The sequence below is a fragment of the Amphiura filiformis genome, chromosome 4 (assembly GCF_039555335.1).
Source record: "Amphiura filiformis chromosome 4, Afil_fr2py, whole genome shotgun sequence".
Taxonomy (NCBI): Eukaryota; Metazoa; Echinodermata; class Ophiuroidea; order Amphilepidida; family Amphiuridae; genus Amphiura; species Amphiura filiformis.
Window position 1 is genome coordinate 7,922,429 of NC_092631.1, and position 8,088 is coordinate 7,930,516.

Sequence of the window (8,088 nt, forward strand, 5' to 3'; positions counted from 1 at the left end):
AAAGTATCACTCCCTCTTCTTATCTCCCTCCCCTTCTCCATCCCCTCTTACGTTTTGTCCTCTCATTCCTCTCATTTTCCTTACCTTTCTATTTATTTACGTCTATTTATTTATTTCTCTTTATTTCTTCCTCTTTCTCTCTTCCTCCAGTCCCCTCTCATTCTTCCTCTCCCCTCCTCCCACCTCATCCCCTCCCAAGACCTTCAGTACGCCACTGATTATGACATTCTCCTTCTTAAAATAAAATAAAATAAAATGTCAATTTGTAAAACAACTTTTATATAGGCCTATACCGGTATACTTATTATATGTTACATGCATACGTAGCTCCCGGGACGTAGCTATTTAATACCATTTATATTGTACTATACACATGGCAGCCTTGATGTGTAATCATTCAGCAGGCGCATTCAATTTATTTAAATGAAGCGCCTAATGTCAGTGGGGTGACAACGAACTATGCATTAGCGGCTAATGTGTGCCTTTTGTGCTTACGGCTACTCAATCACACCCTTGGGTTTATGTATAACAATAGGTACTTTTCGTTCCATTAAGCGCTTTCACGCGACTTGCATTTGATCACTTATTGACAGTAGCCTGCTAGGTAAAGCGTTAATACACTGTCGGTTTAGCTTACCGATTTAATGGCGGAAGCCCTTTGTCCCAAACAAAAGGTACCTTTCGATGAATAGCTTCTCAGATTTCAAATCGGCACAAGGTTTCAATGCGTTACGTAATCTATTTCCTCTCCATCTTATAATAGCTCCATGATTACATCGACTGCTCAGTGCCATGGGTAAGTGCTAGTATAGCTGCCATATATAATAATAATAATACACTGCATTTAGAATGCTATACACAAAAGTACCATAGCGTGTACAAATATCATAAAAACAAACATAATACAAAATACATCAGAATAAATATGATTTCAACAGTCTCTTGAAATTATCATTGGATGGAGCAGATCTGATGGCAATATAATGAAGCCTTCATGAGTAAAATATTAGTTATTGCGCTTACCCACTTCTGGTACTGAGCAGTCGACATTCCCTGAGTACACTAATGTGATATTTAGTCCACACAAAACATGTGATAGACTCTTTTCGTGTTCATTCACCTATGTCGGAACGACCTTGTACACATAAACTAGAGAGAAATGTTTTAGCATAACAAAGGTCAAGCTCCCGAATCCTGTTTAAACACTACGGAGCATAAAACTGACCAATTTACCTTTTGAGAGCCAACACAACACGCTTTTATAGCATGTTCATCTGGTTTCTCATGCATAGGGAGTGGGAATTTCAAATGGGGTTACCTGAATGGTGTCTCCATTTGAAATCTACACCCCTACAGTGGGAGATCATGTCAGTCATTGGGGTATATAGATTTCAACTGGAATAGCCCATTGTTCCCCTTATAAGACATAAGTTGTGTTCACATTGTCGGACGTACGCCCAGCGGAACTTGGTCGGTGCAAGTTGCTAGGAGTAGCGGTAGGCGCTGCCAGGAGTAGTGGCAGTACCCGCCAGGCGTACGTCCGACCATTTACTCCTGACAAAAGTCAGGAGTAGCGAAGGTGTAACCTCCGCCAGGCGAAGTTGCAATGTGAACGCTGCTACTACTGGCACCCGGTGTAAGTTTGACCTTTTATTGGTTGGAACTAAGACATTACATATTGCGTGGTTGAAAAGGTCACGGAAACATCGGAAGTTTACGCCCGACCAGAAGTGAATGCTTGGTGGAACTGGTCGGCGTAGTGCTAGGAGTAGGCTAGGTGTGGACACGCGGTAAGAGTAGCGAAAATATTTGTGGAATTTTTATCAATGTTAGCGTAAGTTTACACTGGGTGTAACTCAAAATGTGAACACGACTATATATGTTCTCAGAATAGCTATCATGCTCCTAAAATGCCTAGAAAACCAACACAGCAGATGTGGTTAATGCTGAATATGTATGAGTATACAAATCAAATGTAAGAAGAAATGCTGATGGAAATGATAAAAATTGCTATGTAAACACTATCAGATTTATATCAATATGGCAAGTGCAAGCAACTCAAAATTAGAATTGGAAATTGTTGGTCGTTGAACTTTACCTAGTTCTGTACCTACATTTATTGTTATTGTTCCTTGCATTATATATGTATTCATTTGACTTATTTCCACACATCAAGTTGATTTACCTTGGTTTTTTCCCCATTGTTTAAATATTAATGGTATTTTTTATGTGTTTGATGCATTTTATGCAAATCTGTTCTGCTCACCTATACCTTTACTTTGTACAAATATAAAGCACACTGGTACATGTAGAACAGAGATTGTTAGTAAAAAATAAACAGATGTTGACATTGCCATATATACCTATATATATATGTGATGCGATCAAGCAAAATCAGTCAGAACTCGGAAAAATTGATTTTAATCATTTTGAGATATAGCCAAACAAAGGAACTATTTCCTTTTGTTTCCTGCTGTTTTGTAAACTCTTTAATTGTTCATATCTTTGGAACTGATTGTTCAATTTCAATGGGGTTTTCTGCAAAATCCAGCTTTATAAATGCTTTTTACTATCCTATAAGAAACTGAAAATTTCATATTTCTGAGTTCCGACTGATTTTGCTTGATCGCATCAGATATGTTTACAGGACATATCAGATGTAATAATGCCAAATCCACTCATATAAAGCATTATATAACTGATGGTAATGATAAAAAAATCCTATGTAAACAATATCTGAATATCTCAATCCTGATCTCAATATGCCATCACATATACTCAAGTGCAAGAAAACAGCCACTCACACCATTTTTGAAACACTATTAATTCTCTGGTGTCAAATCTGTTGGTTTACTTTGATGTGCATAATCTATAGCCAGTGGCGTAGCCACGGGGATGGGCAAGCTGCCCTCCAGATGTGATAAGTCTTTTCGCTTCTTATTCTCCACTCCCCCACCCTGTGCACTCTCAGAACATTGGTTAAAAATTTTAACCAACTTGGTTAAAATTTTAACCAACCATGTATTTACAGGTGAACAGCCCAACAGTTGGTTATATTGTTAACCAACCTGGGTTGGTTAACAATATAACCACAGGTTGGTTAAAAACATTGACCAACTACTGGCATTACGGTAACCAACCAGTTGGGTAAAGCATGTTGGGCAAAATGGGCAAAATATAACAATAGTTGGTTAAACACTATGAATGGGAAGTTCATTTCATTGTTCATATTTTAACCAATTGGAGACATTTGAAGGTAGGAAATTATATTATAAACATTTTATCGGGTATAACACTTAGTTTAAAGTGTATGCTTAGCCAGACTGTGAGCAAGACTTACGATGGTTTATCGCCGACAAAGCATCGTAAGTCTTGCTTCACAGCCTCGGCCTCGCATAACACTTAAACTAAGTGTTATACCGATAAAATGATATACTTTATAATATAATTTCCTACCTTCAAATGTCTCCAACAGATCTTGAAGACCCGATCCACAGCTTTGCAGCAAGCCACTCATATCGGCCATCTTGTTTTCTGAAATGCATTTTTGCTCAACACAATGACCAATCACAGTTCGCAAAGGAACACCATGTGACCATGGTTGGGCAAAACCATACTTTGCCCAACTTTATTGGCGTGAAAAGGATGTTTTTTACCAAGGTTGGTTAACTTTTAACCAACATTGTGTAAATACCATATTGACAGGTTTGACCAACCATGTATTAAACTGTATTTTGCCCAACTTCAAGAATCTTAACCATTGTTGGGCATTTTTTAACCAACTGTTTTCTGCCCATTCATTTTTTATCCAATGTTCTGAGAGTGTGGGATGCTGGTCACCCTGATATTTAAGATTTTGAGGCCAAATTTTGGGTCAAATTCTGATCCCAAGGAAGTTTCCTTGACCCCTCCTATGCTCCCCCATCTGAAGAAGCCCTGGCTATGCCACAGTCTGTAGCAACATTTGGTATAATTTCAACTACTTGGTAAATATAATCAAAATGAGTCACAGCCTACAAAGAATAACATTCATGTACTATATATAAGCCTATACATTTATTAAGTCACATTATTATACCCTCAATGCACAACAAAACATGCAACATTTTTTGCAAACTGTGATAATTTGGTGTAAAATCCATTGCTTTAATTTTATGTACGCAATCTAAAGCTACAATTGGTACAATTTCTACACCTATATATGCTTACAATATATATAGTCTGACATTATTGAATAACCATTTTGCATTGAATTATTGGGTCTCTCAAAAATTTCTCCCTTTTTTTCAAGTTCATAATGCTAGCGAGTCCATGCTGATTGCAAATTGATTTATATTTCCTCAAAATGAGACATTATTATCTTTATTTAGGTGACTGAGTTCATTTTCCTCACAGGAGTATTAACCTATGCTGAGAACAGCAACATATTTTTTGTATCAATAAACCTGATGTGGCCTACAGATACCCCACGAGCAAAGGATCCATTTCAAGAAATAATTGAATATTTTGCTCTAAGTCACATAATCTTCTAAGCACATTACATGCATGATTTCTAAGTGTAATTTTGCACTATATTCACTGCCTGACATGCATGCTTTTAGAAGTTTATTCCATTAACTATTCCTGCTTTCTTCATACAAGTTTGATCATAAATTAGATTGATTAATTTGTAATGTGGTACTGATAGCATTACCTTGATGCCAACTGCTGATTTCATATTTTGCAAGTCAACTTTTTTTTTTCAAACGAAGCAAATTTTAGATTTTTATTCTTGAATAATTTGTACAACAATCCTAAAAGGCGATTTGGATGGGAGCATTACCTCGAGGTGTTGGCACTCAAATATTGGAAACAAATACAGTATTTCTTTGAATAGTCGCCCCCTTCAATTAAACATCCCCACCACTTTTTTCAACCAAGATGTTTCAAAAATGCTGATATTTCCATGCTATCTTGTGTAGTAAGCTTACCAGGGTGCACACATTGTCGCTAATGGCTTAATGCTATTGTTGGTTTCTTGACTCATTTCCTATAAGATCAATGTATTAATATTGAAAAGTACACTGCAATGTTTTAGTTCAATGGCTAAAACTGGAAATATATGGTGCCTATCATCCCATTTGCCGTAAGATTCAGTAAACTCTCATAGCATGCATACACATATGCAAACCTCAGTGCAGCACCTCAGTTCTGTCCAGTGTGCGAATATAAAATGGGCAAATATGTGGTATACATATAATATTTCCACATACTTGTTTCAAAAAGCAAATTCAACACTGCCAGACGAAACAAAAGGGTTCTTATTGCAATAATAAATACAATATTAAATCCTTTTCTGGCACTTTTGTGTATAAATATGTCATAAGTGGTAAATAATGAAGGTCTGGAGCTGTTTTACAGTTATACACTCCTCAATCAAATCTTATGCCAAGTGATCAGTAGCATGGAGCAATGAGACACTACTTTGTACAGAAAGTCTGCATGGATATGTTACAGTAAGTTCAGAGGATGATATAAGGAAGCCCCATCATGCACTGCAAACGTGTTATCACTAGAGTTTCAACTGCCACTTTACTTTTCAAATCCCATTGAATTCTGTGCAAAAGATGTTGTTTAAGAATTGTGCGTGTGTCGTTATTATTTGGTCGATTTCAGATCTAAAGTGATGTATGCATAAAGGATAATTCACACCTTCTGTAGGTAACATAAAATGTGAAATCGACTGGCATTTTGAATGCGTTTTTATTGTAAATATATCAGTCCAAAATCAAATTTAACCATGCCCGTCAATGCAATGTGCGTGCAGTGGTGTCATGTTCACTCACACAGCTGTGCTAACCGCAAGTCAACACAGTGGCGTGGTGGGAAGTGCTTAAATCATCCTCTGCAGTAAGTTCTGCTCATCAAGAGATGCACCCTTGTAAATTAATGAAAGCGATATAGACAAAGAGTCTGCCCCAAATGCCAGACAACAGAGTGAACTCTAACATGACATTTTACCTTTTACTCTGATTGCCAGTTGTGTACATTTCAAAATGGGATATTCCAGTTGAAATCCATGCACCCCCCTGTGGAAGAACTTTCCTTACATACATAACTGTATCATTTCAAGCGCAATAAGATAAACTAGTCTGGTTCTGGTTCTTTACAGTTCAACACCCCAAGTGGGGAAAAGTGAACCGGTTGCGGTGTGTGTGCTTTTTGTTGCTTATTTACTTGAACAGCTGCTGTAGTTGAGCTTTGAATGCGATTGGGTCAGATATGGTTATTGTGTCTTCTGGTAGTGAGTTCCACTCCGTGAACGGATCGTGGTATGAAGGAATATTTGTAGCAGTCCTTGGATGGTTGTGGTTGAATAAATGACTTGCTGTGTGACTTGCGAGTAAAGCGCGTTACGGGTGCAGTAGGGTTCGAACTGGGACGGCTAGGTGACCTTCGTGTGCTTTCTGGAATAGGCTTAGACGAGATATCTTCCGTCTGGTAGCAAGTAGCGGCCAGTCCAGGTCTTGTAGCATGTCGGTGACACTGCTGCGCTTGTCATAGTTGTTTTTGACAAAGCGGGCGGCTCTGCGCTGCACAGCTTCAAGATGGTAGATTTGGTCCACCGTGTAAGGGTCCCAGCGCAGTATTCCAGCGAAGGTCTAACGAGTGATTTGTAGGCAATGTTCTTGATTTCCTCAGTACATCCCCGTAAGTTACGTTTGATAAAACCCAGCGATCTGTTAGCTTTTGCAGCTGTGCGATTGATGTGACAATTCCATTTCAAATTGCTAGCAATATCAACACCAAGGTATGTATGTGAGTTTGTTTCTTCAAGGAATGTACCGTTTAATGAGTATTTGTGTTGTTTGGGGTGTTTGGAGTTTGTGATCTTTAAAACAAAACACTTGTCAGTGTTAAACGCCATACACCATGTCTGCTCCCAGCTACAAAGTCGGTCAAGGTCACGTTGAAGTAGGTCTGCGTCTGCGCCGCTGCTGACGGGTCTGTAAATTACACAGTCGTCAGCAAAAAGTCGGACGGTGGAGGTGATCTGGTCTGGTAGGTCATTGATATATAATAAAAGAGCAACGGACCGAGCACTGTGCCCTGCGGAACGCCTGATTGGACACGTACCCAGTCCGAAGCATCACCTCCAAGAACAACCTTTTGCTTTCTATGCATCAGGAAGTTGGTAATCCATGTGTGAGTCGGTCCCTGTATACCATAATGGGCAAGTTTCAGCAAAAGCCTTTGATGTGCTACCACATCAAATGCCTTGCTGAAATCCATTATGATAGCGTCTGTCTGTCGCCCCTTGTCGAGGGATTTGGCGAAGTCATTAATGGTCAAAATCAGTTGAGATTCGCAGATGATCGATTTGGCGAAAGCCATGTTGGTGGTCATTCAATATATCATATGTGTCTAGAGTGGTTCATGCCAATCGAATGGATGACATGTTCCATCACCTTGCAACATATAGAGGTAAGCGATACCGGCCTATAGTTGGAGGGTTTAGTGCGATCTCCTTTTTTGAAGATTGGAGTAACATTGGCACTCCTCCAATCTTCAGGCAGATTTCCTGTCTCGAGTGATTTCCGAAAGATGGTCGCCAGGGCTGGCGCAATCTCCTTTGCCCCCATCTTAAGGATACGTGCAGGCACGCCGTCAGGTCCTGTCGCTTTGTTTGGGTCAAGATCGGTCAGTAGCTATACCATTTGTGGATATGTGTATGTCAGGCATGCATGGAAACTTTGGGCCTGGTATGTGTGGGAGATTATCAACTATTTCCTGTCGAAAGACCGACTCAAATTGTTGGTTTAGAATGTCAGCCTTTTGACATTCTCAGAGATAAGAGTACCATCACTTTTTAAAGTTGGGACACCAAAGGAGTCTCTTTTAGACTCTTAATGAAGGAATAGAATTTCTTCATTGACTCTGAACATGTATCTCTGACATACTGACGATAGTTCCGCGCGATTGCGGTTCAATTCTTTGCGAAGTGATCGAAAGATCTCCCAGTCATCGGTGTTATTTGAGTGTTTGGCCTTAATAAAAGCTTTTTTCTTTTTCCTGTACATCCGTGATACATTACGATTGAACCACGGG